This window comes from Spermophilus citellus, assembly GCF_964194105.1.
Source record: "Spermophilus citellus genome assembly, chromosome: 8".
NCBI classification, from domain to species: Eukaryota; Metazoa; Chordata; class Mammalia; order Rodentia; family Sciuridae; genus Spermophilus; species Spermophilus citellus.
In genome coordinates, this window is record NC_138189.1 from 131,800,152 (window position 1) to 131,816,103 (window position 15,952).

Consider the following 15,952-nt stretch of genomic DNA (forward strand, 5'->3'; position numbering starts at 1 on the left):
TAATCTTTTATGTGTTAGATGCATATTTTAAACTGTCAACTTGGCTGCTCCATCCACCTGGATAACTCACATAACCCAAACTCAAGGTGGCTTCCTTCCCTTCACCAAAACACAAGCCCCATAAAATACAATACCCGCTAATGACAAAACTTAACTTCCTTAGATCAGTAACCTATTATCTGGACCATTTTAACAGGTTACTGGTCTCTGATCTCCCTTCCCACCTTTCTGCCAAATCACAATCATGTAATACCACCACATATGAACCACATTAATCCTCACGTAAGTCCTTATAGTATTTGTTAATTGTAGTATAAAATCCAAAGTTCTAAATAAGCTATGCAATGCTCTTCCAATCTAATCTGCCTGTCTTAAGATTTAATCTCTGTCCATCCCTATCACACCCAATAGTTCTGTGTTATGGTTGTTCTTAAAATCATAAGGCATCTTCTATGGGGTTTCTTGGTTTGGTTTTGATTTTTTGGCATGGTTTTCTGTGCCTGAAATGCATCTCTACACTACCTTGCAGCTGACTCATCCACAGGAACAACTTGAAAATAGGTGGGTCACTTTTACTCACGTTTGTACTTCAGAATGTAACCCTATGCTTGGATCCTTGTGGATATTCAATTAATATTGAACCTAAATCCTTTATAATGTGGCTCTCACTTTCCTTTTCTGTCTCATCCATAGCCTTTCACTCAATTCAACCCATTTTTTGCTTATTCAAATTATTCATCATGACGGGACACATCATGCTCCTTCATGCTTTGTCCCCTTTGTTGAATTTGATTCATCCTTTCAGAGTCAACTCCATCTAGACTAATCTACGCTCTACCTGCATATTCCCATTCACTCCGTGAAGGTCGTCCATCTCTTCTCCCCAGAAACCCAGGTGGAATTTATCATCCCTCCTTCTCAGTACCTAATCATCCAGAATATAAAACCAGATTGGATCATATATGTGCATGCCTTGACCTCTTTACTGAATCATGAGATACTGATTTTGTCGGATTTCCAACAACCAGCCTAATGTCAGGGATCCAGTAAGTGCCTAGATATTTTTTAATTGATTTGAATTGCAAAATAAAACAGATCCATTAAGGTATACAATTTTCGTAGCACATGGTTCATAACCATGGCTGACATCAAAATATTATGGGGAATTTTTAAACAATATGAATAACTCTGCCTCATTTAATTGATCCAGGGACAGTCCAGCACCAGCATTATCTACAAAGTTCCTTGGGTGATGAGGTGGGCCATGAACAGTGGTGGGTGGCACTGGAGGAATAAATAAGGGTCGGACTTTAGAGCTTTGAATGTCAGCCCTAGGCAGTTAAGGCACTAACTTGATCTGGGGCCACATTCCTTACCATGGATTCTCCAGTTGACCAAAGGTCTTGGAATACTTTTAATGAGTGGAAATTTTCCATAATGAAACAATAGAGTAACCTAAGGACTATTTACTCTTTAGAAGTCTCAGCTGCTTCAAACTAAAACAGGTCTCCCCTATCTGTCTCATGCGAAACTGGCTTTGGTCTCAGTGGAACATCACAAGCACCAACATGGCTTCCCTTTCTGCATCTTGACCTCTCTGCTTCCATACCAGTGACAGATAAGCCTCCCTTACGACTCAGTCCCTCTTCAGCTTTGGGGTAATTAAAAAAAATACTCTTTTTGTTGTTATTGTTTTAACATAATACTTTTATTTTATTTATTTTTTAATTGTCCTGTGGTGCTGAGGATTGAACCCAGTGTCTCACATGTGGTAGGCAAGCGTTCTACCACTGAGCCACATCTCTAGTCCCTGGGGTAATTTTGACAAGGTCAATAAAAATTGCAACAGCTTCAGCCCAACATTAAGTAGGCTGGGTATTCACATGAGCCCAAGGCTGATCTGAATTCCAGCACTGCTCACAGCTCCTGCTTCCACAGGAAGATAGTGATCCTGCTATTCTACCTGGCAGTGCCCCATGGGCCTAGGAAAGTCAGACCAATCTCACGGAGCCCTGATTCTGCCCCATGCCTCCACCCCGTCCACTGCCATAGGAGCCCTGTCTATTGTCTATCAACGTCAACCCCATCCTTCTGTCCTCTGCTTGGCAATGTTAAGATCAGGACTCTGGAGACAACATTTCGGTTCTTCTGGCTGGTTCTGTTAGATATGTTTAATAAAAACACAAGACGGGGAGTGCACAGCTGGAGGACAAAGAAAGCCTGCTCCTTCCTGTGGGCTTTCCACTCCTGGTAGCATCACCCGCTGCTTCTTCACTCGGGTCATGCCGGTTAATCCCACTGTTCAGCATAATATTTTTTTTTTCGATTCATTATTCTACCTGAGAAATACCACCAGCAACCAGAGTCCATTCTTTGTGAATCTGGATCACAGGCCCACAGGTCCCCTCCTCTAATAAGCAAAGACCATCACCAGCCAACCCCACTAGGTCTCACAGATCTGAGGCTCAGTCCTGTTGGTCCCTCCTGCGACCATTGAAGTTCTAATAATTCCAACTTTTCCTCAGCTCTCCCAGCCCTGGGGGGTGATAACCACTTCCAATAGTCATTCACTTGAAGACACCTGTGTTTTCTCTTTTTTGTCTTGTCAACTCTTGACTTAATAATTTAATAAATCTTAACATTAAATTCTCACTGTTAAAACAACTGATGTTATTCCTCCTTTCCATGTTACCCTGATATTCTAGGCCTCACCCTCACAGCAATGTTTAACTGAATTATGTTGCACCTACTCTGTGCCTTGAAACTCTTCACTGTCCTCACTGGAAGCAGTCCCTGCAACCACAACGGGAAATGTCTGAGCTGTAATATTTAATACACCAGTGATATTATATAGCCACATGTTATGGATTATTTAACTTGAATTTTATTATTTGAAAAATAAGGATGATGTTGGCACTCTATTAATTTAAGAGTAATAGATATAAGCAGGAGATGATTAATGCTTATAGGATGTGAGCACAACATTTTGTATTTACCAAGTCTGTCACCCACATAAACACCTAACTTCCTTTCCATAACTATCAATTGCACATGTGCATTATTTCAATTAATAATTCTGTAAAATAGAACCATAGTAACAAAAACACCATGGTATTGGCACCAAAACAGACATGTAGACCAATGGTACAGAATAGAAGACACCTGTGAAACCATGCTATGAAAATTACTTGTTTTAACAAGTCCATCCTAGTATTAACCGCTTACTTTTTATTCTTTTACATTTTGTATCATGTGCAATTCATTGCAGAAAATATAGCTTATTTAAAAATGATTCAGAGAAAACTGGAAATTCGTTTGTAACAAAATGAAATTAAACTCCCATCTCTCACCTTGCACAAAACTCAAAGTGGATCAAAGACTAGAACAGAGAACCTGCACTTAACAGAAGCAAAAGGAGGCCCAAATCTTCACCATGTCAGCTTAGGAAATGACTTCCTTACAAAACACCTAAAACACAAGAATTAAAATCAAGAATCAATAAATAGGATGGATTCAAACTAAAAAAGCTTCTTCTAAGCAAAGGAAACAATCAATAATAATGTGAAGAGAGAGCCTACAGGATGGGAAAAAATCTTTGTCACCCACATGCATCTTAGATAGAGCATTAATCTCCAGAATACATAAAGAACTCAAAAACTTAATGCCAAAAAAATCAAATAACCCAATCAATAAATGGGCTAAGGAACTGAACAGACACTTTGTGGAAGAAGAAATACAATTGATCAACAAATATATGGAAAAAAATGTTCAATATCTCTAGCAATTAGAGAAATGCAAATCAAAACTATTTGATTTGGACTCTGGTTGCTGGTGGTATTTTTAGTCTAAAATTTCATCTAACTCCAGTCAGAATGACAATTATCAAGAATACAAGCAACAATAAATGTTGGCAAGGATGTAGGGGAAAAGGTACACTCATACATTGCTGGTGGAAATGTAGCCATTATGGAAAGCAGTATGAAGATTCCTCAGAAAATTTGGAAATGATCCACCATTTGACTCAGCTATCCCAATCCTTTGTTTATACCCACAGGAATTAAAATCAGCATATTACACTGATGCAGCTACATCAATGTTTATAGCAGCTCAGTTCACAAATAGCCAAACTATGGAACAAATAGCCAAACTAGGTGCCTTGAACAGATGAATGGATAAAGAAAATGTGGTACATATACACAATGGAATATTACTCAGCCTTAAAGAAGAATGAAATATGGCATTTGCAGGTAAATGGATGGAGTTGGAGAATATCATGTTAAGTGAAATAAATCAATCCCCCAAAACCAAAAGCCAAATGTTTCCTCTGATTTGCAGATGCTAATTCTCAATAAGTGATGGGGGTGGCTAGGAAAGAATACAATTACTTTGGATTAGGCAGAAGGGAATGAAATGGAGGGGATATGGAAAGATAGTAGAATGAATGGGACATTATTACCTTATGTATGTATATGATTACACAACCAGAGTGATTCTACAACATATACAACCATAAGAATGATAAACTATGTATGATATGTCAAAACGTATTCTACTGTAATGTATAACTAAAAAAAATAAGATTTTCAAAAGATAATGGACTCTCCTTAAGTCAACTTTAGTATTTAAATTTTTCTAATAAAATTGCATTTCATCTGGGTACTAGATTTTTAAATGTGTATGTGTCAATTTATATATACATATGTCATTCTTTTCATTAAATTTTTATACTTATTTGTAAAAAAAAATAATAATAATGCTGTAAAACAGGTACATTGCTGTGTCTTTGGTGGCAAATGAAAAAAAATGAGAGAACCAGGAAGTAATCTGTTAATATCATACAAGTTGGAATTGTTAGAATCAGGATTCTGCCTACAAAGGCCACATCTGTTTGCCAATTGACTGTGTTGGTTGCACATCTACACTTGGCTATGAATGTGCCTCTTATCTTAAACCTCCATATAATGTTTTTTTTTTTTTACCAACAGTTGGATGAATAATTGGTTGATCTTATAATAACTTAATAAATTATTATCTTTTGCCCTAATTTTTTCAAAGTAACACAATTTAAACATAATTTTAAATTTCTACCTATTGCAATTAAATTGGAATTTTTGAAGTTACAAAAGTTCATTAGCAATCATGTTTTCTGCATATATATCCCTTTAGGAATTAAATTGGACATGTTGGTGAGGATTCTAGACCAGTCCACAAAAATTTTGGGGTTATTTATCATATTCCCAGAAAACTGTAAGTTAGTGGTAAAGTTAAGCCCTAGAACTTTTTACTTTTTAATTGAAAACAAGGTCTCTGTAAGTTGCTCAGGGCCTTCCTAAGCTTCCAAGGCTGGCTTTGAACTTGCGATCCTCCTGCCTCAGCCTCCAGAGTTTATAGGCATATGCCACCAAGCTCAACTTCCTTTTAATATTATAATATAAATTTGTAAAACATTCAGTATTTTTTTAAACTATTGAACTCAAGGGGAGTGTGGGATGCCCAGGTTTGTTGTTGTTGTTATTGTTATTTTGGGGTTTTGTTTGTTTGTTTTATTTTTGTAAGGGGTCTTTTTTAAGATATAGAAAGGACATAGAGACCCCAAAGATTCCCCCAATAGGAAAATACACTCCATCATTTTCTGTCTGCTTGTCTACACACAGAGCACGTTATCCCACAGGAAAAAGGGAGCGAGGTTGGGAGTCAGGATCCTACCAGGCAAATTGAGCAAACAGCCGTCCCAGCAACAAACAAGGTAGAGAGAAGGGTCCTCAGAGTCAGGGTTAAGAGGGAAAATAGGCTCTCCTTCCAAGAGCCTGGGAGGTGACAGATGGGAGGTAGAAAGGAAATCTCTCTGAGTGACAGCTTTGTTACCAGAAGTCAATATGATGGGTCCAAATCAAGGAATGAGAAAAAGGACATTTTAAGGGAAAAAAAAGCACCTTGGCAGTGATTCCATGGAAAATAAAAGCCATCAACAAATAAACCATAGGTCAATGTACTATTGGGGCTGCTCCTACCCGGTGCTTTCAAGAATCCCAGTTATCCTCGGCTCCTATTATTTCATTGTTTAGGTAAGATTTTAAATAGATCCTTTTTCCAGGGAGAATCGTTTCTCTCAGAGACACTTTTAGCAAAAGGCTAACCAAAAGGGAATGAATTGCAACTGTTTAATTTTGAAGAGACTTTACATTTTTAGGCTCATTCATTTATTCATTCAGTCAACGGATATTTATCATATACTGCATGTGCGGTACTGTCCTGGGTGCTGGCAGACACAGCATTGAACAAGACAGAAACATCTTCCTTCAAAGAACTCACATTCTAGTTTTACAGTAGTTGGAGATTCATCTGCAAATAAATTAATATCAAAATGTTTCTTTTTATAAAGTGACAATCTTGAGTATTTATAAATAAATAGGATTAAGTATGCGATACAGATAACTACAATATTATGTAACTTTAATGACAAAATGCAAATTAATAGATTTACCAATAAATTATCCTCTTAAAGGGATATCACACAAATGTGACTTATAGTACTTTCATTTAGCATTATGGTTGTTGACTTACACATTTGAACTACTTAAAGCTGTTGCTTGGAAGACAAAGAGAAAAGACTCAAATAGATACCAAAAATGTAAAGTATATACCATAAAAAGCAGTGTTTGTTCTTCCTGCTACAGTATAAATCCACACCTGTTGGAAACAAAAGCTGAAATTAGTTTTTTTTAATATCTTTTGCAATATGTAAGGAATTTCCACCCTTCAAATAGATTCCAAATATTAAAATATTGAACATATCAAAATATTTCTTCAAGTCTGTTGGGGGTTCTTAATTCAAGCAATAAAAGCATGATGCATAGATTTCCACTAAGGGTTATAGGAATTACCCAACAATTAATTAGGTAAAAATAATACAAAACTTCAGAGTAAGGGAAATTCCATGATGTGAAAACCTGCCTCCTAAGGAATCCTGTGGATCAAACCCAGCCTTGATAAACACATGAAAAGAGGATTTGTGTATGACTTCAACTTTTAATAGATGTTTACCTCTAAAATGGTAACTCAGACCTTTACAAGCAACATTAGATCATAAAAATTTAAGAAAAACTCAAATAATGAAATACACAGTTAAAATGAAATTTAACAAAAGCTGATTATTTTTGACTTCACCAATTCAAAATCTGAGGGACACTTATAAGCACAAACCAAAGTTCACCTTTGTGGAATCTGAACTGAGAAATCTTCTACAGCAATATTTATCAGACTTTGCTGTACATAGGGCTCATCTGGGCATCCTGCTAAAATATGGATTCTGGTTTCAGAATCCCATCCACTATGATGGGCCCCAAGATCCCACATATCTACCCAGGTCCCAGGTGATACTTACGCCACTGGTCCACAAACATACTTTGACTGACAAGAGTATGAATAAATCAGCATAAGCTATATCATAAGAGGAAAGATAAACCAACCAAAACATACTTTCCCAATATCCTTGGCAGGGGGTAGGGGATATGACTACCTAAAAATGACTCTATGTTGTGATGGGAGTTCCATTTGGCAACATGTTGTAAACAGCTAATTGAACCTAATTCACATGGTTAAAATACGGGGAAAAAAAATATTTCTATTTAGAAATAGTCTACCTTGCCAATTTTTCATTTTGGTTCATTCAGTCATATCACCTTCATTTTAGTTAATGAACATATATGATATAGATGACTGAAAGCAAGAGAATGATGTCGTTATCCATATTTGATTAATTCTTCTGGGGTTCACTTTCTCAACAGGTTTGAGATCTCCTCTCTTACTCATTCACTTATTCAGAAAGTGGAAATGCTGCTGAGAGCCTTAAGTCTTAAGGAGACTAATTCAGAACAAATTATAAAATGTCCCTCCCCAACTCACCTTATCTCCGGTAAAATGAACATATAAGGTTTTTTAAGGTAAACATTATGATAATATTCACCATAAATAATAATGCATTAAAAGCTTTAAAGTGGTATTTTATGGGTCACTACCAAGGATAGCATTAGCTGAAGTTATCCAGAAGTTCTTGATGTTGATGTCACTTGGTCCCTGCATATTGCTGAGGCAAAGAATACTAAGAAGTAATGGAGACAGCACTTTCCTATATCCAGGAAATGCAAAAAAAAAAAAAAAAAAGATTCTGAAGGATATATCTTTATTCATCAGTGATGACCTGGTTTCCTATGGCTAACCAATAATATCCTCACCACAGGAAAACAGAAGTAGAGGACAGGAGGACAGAGTTGGAGATGCAGTGCCAGCAGCATAAAACAAAACAAACAAAATGTAGCAAGAGAGAGTTTCAGGGTAAAAGTGAGAGCTCAGAAAGAGGAGATGAACGTAGAAATGCATCACCAAAGCAACATAAAAAGAAAGAGCAACAAGGATACTTAGGAAGGTTGGAAGAATTTTTGAAACCAATTTTTAGCCATAAAACTGCCTGTCTGGTAATGGAGTATCTCCAAGATCCACTGAACACGGATAATACCAGTCCCATCCAAGATGGCAGAAGGATACTCAAACACAAGCACATGATCCAGGTGAAAAGCACTGTCCTCTTTCAGAGATGCAGGCTTATTCACCATAGTCTCCTGTCATCAGACAAATAACAATTGTCTGTCCTATATCTAATTTCACATTTGCTAAACAAATTTTTCTTTACCTACAAGGGAAAGAATTTAACCAATCTAGTAAAATAAGTACTGTGACAAAGTCAATACTTATATTTCTAAATATAGATTAATAAATTGACACAGATGGAGGGAAAAAGGCCCAAGGAGAGATAGGAGAAGAAGATAAGAACTGAGTTCTTTACCATAGCTAGAGCTATCTATTCTTCTTGGGAATTACTAGGGAATAGAAACAGAGTGTATTTCATAGACCCAACTTCACAAAGTGGGAGTTCAGTGGAATACCAGACAAACAGAGTCAGATTAGAAATGAAAAGAAATTTATTGGGCACAGGTTAGAAGAATTTGAATAGGGAAAAAACAAACAGAGAAAAATATAAAGAAATCAAAATTGAAAAAGCAAAGAGAACTGAGTCTTGGGAAAGAAATTGTGATGTATAAAGCAAACTGTCAATATGGATTTACTTCAGAGTGTTCCTTTCATGGGGTTCCACTATGATCCCCAAAACTCAGAATGGACCTAAAAGGAAATTTCCAAGTCTAAGTCATTCCCTTGGCGATCTTTTATTCCCAAACTAGGGTCTACCAAATGTCACAGGGTATGGAAACTCACTTTCTGCTGGTTGGTGATATGGGCATTTTCTTCCCTGTGTGGGGAAATAAGCAGTGAGTCTTTAGCTTCCCATCACTCACCATACCATTCAATCCTTCTGCCATCTTGAATGGTACTGGTTTTCTCTGTGTGCTGTGGAACTGAATCCAAGCCCCAGGTCTGCTGGAAAGAACAAGAGGCCATGTAAATGTACAACAGACAGAAGAGACAATAACTCACTTAAGTTGACTTAACAATTTACAATGAGCATGGGACCCTGGTTACATTTTAATGGTGGCCAGTCCCATTAACAGAGAAAGAGAATATTCAGGGCTATTGACTTTGTTTAAGTGAGGTTCTTGTACGAAAGAGGAATAAGAAAGACTGTGCTGCCCTCAACCTCTGCTTCAATTAAATAAATCACAATTCATGACTACTCTTAATCTTTAGTAAGGGATGTTCTAGACTAATATTCCTTAAAGAAAGAGAAAAAAAATAAAGAATTAATTCATCCCTGATCAAGTCAAAGCTGATGGATGTTCCTGAAATTTAGTAGGATTTTTTTAGTTTCAGCATTTCTTAGAGGTCAACAGGAATTCACACCTAGAGTCAATAGTTTCTACTCAGCTTCTACTCTCTCATTAAGGATGCAGTCCTCTGCTTTGACTGATCTTTGTACTTTTTGTGAGTGACTAATGTCCTGTTGGTGGTTTGAAAATATGAGCCCTGTCTTACCCTGCAAAAGACATTCTCTGGAAATGCTCTAAAATAAAATACTCATGTGTGCACAATGTTCTTACACATCTCAGTATTTATGTCTTTAATACTTACCAAGATACCTTGTGCTAAAAGCAACATTTGATCTTCCATGGCAGGCACCAATGGCAAAGTCAACAATAAGAACCACATAGAGGTCTCAAGAGGAAAGTTGCAAAAAGAAATGAGAGCCCAGTTCCCTGGGCTTTTCCTGAGCAAAGGTGTGGAGACTGGGATGTTTTTCTTTGGGCTTCGCCCATCTTGCTTTTCCTGGGTCCTTCCTCAGCCCTCTCCCATGACTCCCAAGTCCTCTCGAACTTCGCCCTTCTACCTGCCTCTTGATGGCCCAGAGCACATCCACACAGTTGGAACAATTCGGTTGAGAGCTTCCTCAAGCAGTGTCCTCCCTACAGGCAGAATAGGACCAGAGCAAAGCTGAAATCAACATTACTCTTCAGAAACGAATTTCCAATTAATCCTGGCCTCAACATAACCATGTGTCAGAATCAGATCAACATTCACCTGTTAGTGGCTGATTGGTGGTGATTGGAAGGGAGCTTGGCGAATGGAGTGTTAGTAATTTTTGGTTTCTTCATCCACTGTGGTTTCCATGGGGATGTTTTGTTTGTGAAAACTCCCTCGGTGCTTACAATAACGCACTCTTTAGTTATCTATACTACTTCAATAAAATGCTGAAATATAGTGGCCTTAGCAAGGACATAAAGAGATTTGAAAAGTTTCAAAATAAGGCAAAACATAATCAACATTATGTGGATATCTTTAAAAAATTAGAATACCATTTGACAGTACTATCAAAACAAATGCTTTGAAAATAATTTAACTCAGTCCATTCATTCTACAAAGAATCATTTTTTAAAGAGGTGTTCATCGGCCTCAAGTGAGCTTTCAGTGTTTGGTTTCTACAAAGTGTCTGTAGAAAGAGTTAGAAACTACCTCTAGCACAGGGTTTGAGAAGAGGGCAAGCATTATCAAATCCAGATACCAAAGTTGGAGGCCTCTGGTTGTTTGGGTTATTCTCCTGCACAGTGTCTCAAACTCAGCAAGTCATCCATAAAGAGGTAATGAAATTAAGTTTATAGGTCTAAATTAATAATGCTTTAATTTTGTATAAGTCTCTGTGGAGTTTCAGCTCTTTTTTTTTAAGAAGGACCCTATCTAATCTAAAAACGAAGGTTGGTCTAACTATTGCATGACAGTAACTGGGGGGTTTTATTTAGCAGAACATTTACCGTGAGCTAGAGGTTTGTATCAGTCTTACGCCCATGGCATGCAACATCAAAAATTGTGATGTCAATTTTTGTAATATATGTTGGCTTTGCCATTTGTGCCACAAGAAGAACCATTCAGCGGTCTCAAGAGGAAACTGGCAACATGAAATGAGAAATCTGTTTCCAGGACTTAGCCTAAGCAAAGGTGTGAAGACAGGGATGTTATTATGGTTTGGAGGTAAGGTGTCCCCCAAAAGCTCATGTGTGAGACAATGAAAGAAAGTTCAAAGGAGAAATGATCGGGTTATGAGAGCCTTAAGCCAATCAGTGAATTAATTCCCTGATATGATTAACTGGGTGGTGACTAAATGTGGATAGGTTGTGGCTGGAGGAGGTGGGTCATTGGAGGCTTGTTGTTGGGGTATATATTTTGTGTCTGGGTAGTGGAGTCTCTCTCTGCTTTCTGATCATCATGTGAGGGGCTTCCCTTTGCCACACTCTTCCACCATGATGTCCTCCTCACCTCAAGCCTTGAGGAGTGGAGACCTCTGAAGCCATGAGCCCTCAAATGAACTCTTCCTCCTCTACATAGATTGTTCTGGTTGGGTCTATTAGTTGCAGCAGTCAGAAAAGCTGACTAAAGCATGTTTTGGGGTGTTTTTTTTGGCTTTGCCCATCTCACAAAGAATCACAATTTAACAGAGTATAGAAGTACCTACCAACAACTGTTAAGGTACAAATATTGAATGATAATTTTAAGTATTTTATTTATATATATTTTTTCAAAACTCACCATTATTCAGTTCATGCATTTTATAAAATTAAGATCTGCTATTTTCTACCACATAAAAATATTTTTATATTATTTAACTCATTTTCCTTTCCTTAATCTGCTCCAAGATGGAAATATTGTACCTTTATATTTCATGCAGACATCTCAAATATGAATTTTTCATTCAGAGAAAATACTGGTCCTTCCCCTTTGAGAGAATATCTAGGCTTCTAGTTCATGCCATTATTTGAAATGTGCCTCAAGTGTTCTGTGTTGTCATCATCGGTTCCTTAGCAATCATGAAGAAAACATCTGTGGAAACTTAGTGTTTGATGTTTAGATACCTATGTTTCTATTTTCTCATACTTCATTCTATGCCTGACAAGAAGAAAAACATCAACTACTCTCCCAGGGCAATCTTAGAAAAGCACGTGAGATATCAACATCATGTGTTAGATCAATTGCTAAAATCATGCCTAGACCTAAGTCGAAGTCATTCACATCTGGAGACTAGAAAAGCAAGAAATGGAAGTATGCAATTTCAACTTCTTGAGTTTTTTTTTTCTTTTTTTTTTTTGGGGGGGGGGGCGCATCTTTTTACTTTAGTTACTAAATCAGTCAGAAATTACCTCCACTCAAATATTACTTTCTTAGTCCCCATGATACACCAAAGCCAAGGCAGAGAAGCAGAGGAAAATACACAATCTGCAACATCACATCCATAAGCAAAAGAGAGAGAGAGAAAGAGAAGAAAAAGAAGAGAAGCAAACTTATGAAACACATGGGGAAAAAAATATGGAGCACACTATTCACATGCAAAGTTATTTAAAGTTTAGTACCCTCCAGCTCTATCCCCGGAGTCTTTTGCCCTAACTCCTTTAGCAAGCTTTCTTCTGGCACCATACTGTAATTGCAAATGACGCTATAAAATATCAAAAGACATTCTGCTAAATGATATCCATTGATTTAAATTTTGAAAGAAGCCAGAAATTCTTCTAAAATGTTCTATAGTGCACAGAACAGCTGCCACCTCCTGCCTAAACCTACCTTCCAAACGAATTACTGGGTCATCATTGTTCAAGTTTATACATCTTTGTAGAGAAAGCGTGGGACACTTACTGCATGCCCTGAGACCCAGATTGACATGCCATGGACAGAGATATGATGCATAGGCCAGGCCCCTCTTTCAAAGGACACACTGCTTCCCCAGTTGCTCAAAATATCAGCAAATGACCTCTAGTTGCCAACTCCTTCAAGGTTTGGTTGTTTGTTTGGTTTTTAGTTTTAATTGGTTCTTTTTAGTTATTCATGAAAGTGGAATGCATTTTGATATAATTGTACAATCGTGGAATAGATCTTATTCTAATTAGGACTCCAGTACCTGTCCTTTCTCTTCTCTTCCCCCAGCCACTGCCTCCTTCCCTCTATTGATCTTTCTACCATTTATCCATCGTTATTTTTTAATTAATTTCTTGTGGTTGTACACAATGGTGAGATTCACTGAGGTGTATTCATATATGTACATAAGAAATATATGTCTGATTCATTCCTCTTTTATTTTCCTGTATTCCCTTCCCTTCATTCCCCTTTTCTAATCCACTGAACTTCTATTCTTCCCCTCTCCTCTCCCTTCATTGTGGGTTAGCATCCACACATTAGAGAGAACTTTTAACTTTGGCAGGTTTGGGAGTTTGGGCTTATTTCACTTAGCATAATGGTCTCCAGGTGCATCCATGCACAGGCAAATGCCATAATTTCATTCTTTATGACTGAGTAGTATTCTATTGTGTAAATGTACTACATTTTCTTTATCCATTCATCTGTTGAAGGGCATTTAGTTTGGTTCCATAGTTTGACTATTGTTAACTGAGCTGTTATAAATGATGATGTGGCTGTGTCACTGTAATATGCTGATTTTAAGTCCTGTGAGTATAAACCAAGGAGTGGGATAGCTGTGTCAAATGGTGATTCCTTTCCAAATTTTCTGAGGAATCTCCATACTGCTTTTCAGAGTGGTTGCACCAATTTGCAATCCCACCAGTGATGTATGAAAATACCGTTGTCCCCACATCCTCACCAACATTTATTGTTACTTGTATTCTTGATAATTACCATTCTGATTGGAGTCAGATGAAATCTCAACATAATTTTAATTTGCATTTCTCTAATTACTAGAGATATTGAACTTCTTTAAAAAATTAGCTGTAGTTGAATACAATGCCTTTATTTTACTTATTTGTTTTTATTTGGTGCTGCGGGTCTAACCCAATGCCTCTCATGTGCTAGGCAAGCACTCTACTGCTGAGCCACAACCCCAGCCTGATATTGAACATTTTTTTTCATATATTTGTTGATCATTAGTATTTCTTCTTTAAGAAGTGTCTGTTTAGTTTCATTTTGCTGCATATGGTTTTCCAGTTCTCCCAGCACCATTTTCTCCAATGTATGTTTTTGGTGTTAAGCTTTTTGAGTTCTTTGTATATCCTGGAAATAAATGTCCTTTCTGATGTGCAGGTGGCAAAGATTTTCTCCCATTCTGTAAGTTCTCTCTTCACACTATTGATTGTTTACTGTGAAGAAGCTTTTTAGTTTGATAACATCCCATTGATTAATTTTTTTTTAAATTTACTTTTTGTGCTTTAGGAGTCTTGTTAAGGAAGTCAGGTCCTCAGCCAATGTTTTGGAATGTTGGGCCTACATTTTCTTCTATCAGGTTCAGGGTTTCTGGTTTAATTCCTAGGTCTTTAATCCACTTTGAGTTGAGTTTTATGCAGAGTGAGAGATAAGAGTTAAATTTCATTCTGCTACATGTGGATTTCCAGTTTCCCCAGCAACACTACATCATGTACAACCAGAGAAATGAAAATCTGTGCAACTGTGTATATGTTGTGGAAAAGTTACATTTGTGGAAAAGGCTATTTTTTTTTCCAATGTATGCTTATGGCACCTTTGTGTAGTATCAGATAACTGTATTTTCTGTGGGTTTGTCTCTGTGCCTTCTATTTCATTGGTCTTCATGTCTGTTTTGGAGCCAATACCACGCCCTTTTTGTTACTATCGCTTTGTAGTATAACTTAAGGTCTGATATTGTGATACCTCTGAAAACTCTTTTCAGCTTAAGACACTCTTCTGAGCCAAGGCCACCTGCTTCCAGGTGTGGACCACAGCTGATGACTGATTACAAGGACATAAGGGTCTGACCATTTCATCCCACCATGGAACAACTCTGATGGAATATGCATACCTCATAGCTCCCGTAGGATGTCTGGCCTGCATTGCAGTTCTCCCTCTGCCCCATCCTGCTTCCTTGAGTGCCAACCCAGAATCTAGATCCTTCTCACCAATCTCTGACTCGACATCTGCTTTTGAAGATCTCCACATAAGAAATAACCACAAAGGTTTTGTGGAGCCCCCAAGAACCACTTAGGAAAGACATAGTTTCCTTCTCAAATCCTGAGGAACTGTGCTATAGTAGCAAGTTAAAAATGCCCCTGAGATATGGAAAACAGCTTATTGAAATTAAAGACTGTGCAATTTTAAAAACTCAAAGAACTTTCTGAATATAGGAAAAAGATTTCCTCTCCTGTAAATTGTAAGACAAAAAATGAAACACAAAAAAGTGCAATATTGTGATAATGAGAAAGGACAGACAGCCCCACCTGTTTCCTTATGTCTCATTAACTAGACTGAGTCATTTCTGACCACATAGATGTATGTATGCATCTTCTAAGAGGATAGTATACCGTGAGTTCCTGCTTTGATTGGTTATAGGCTTAGAAACTCTGGCAGTGACTCAAGTCACCTAGAATGACAACCTGGGAACACACCTTGGGCACCTTACCAGAGGATAAGCCCATATACAGCAGGCCATGAACTACAGCTATTTTTAGCACTGAGTCATCCCAATATGACAGAACCATAAAACTTTGAATTTCATAAGTGATTT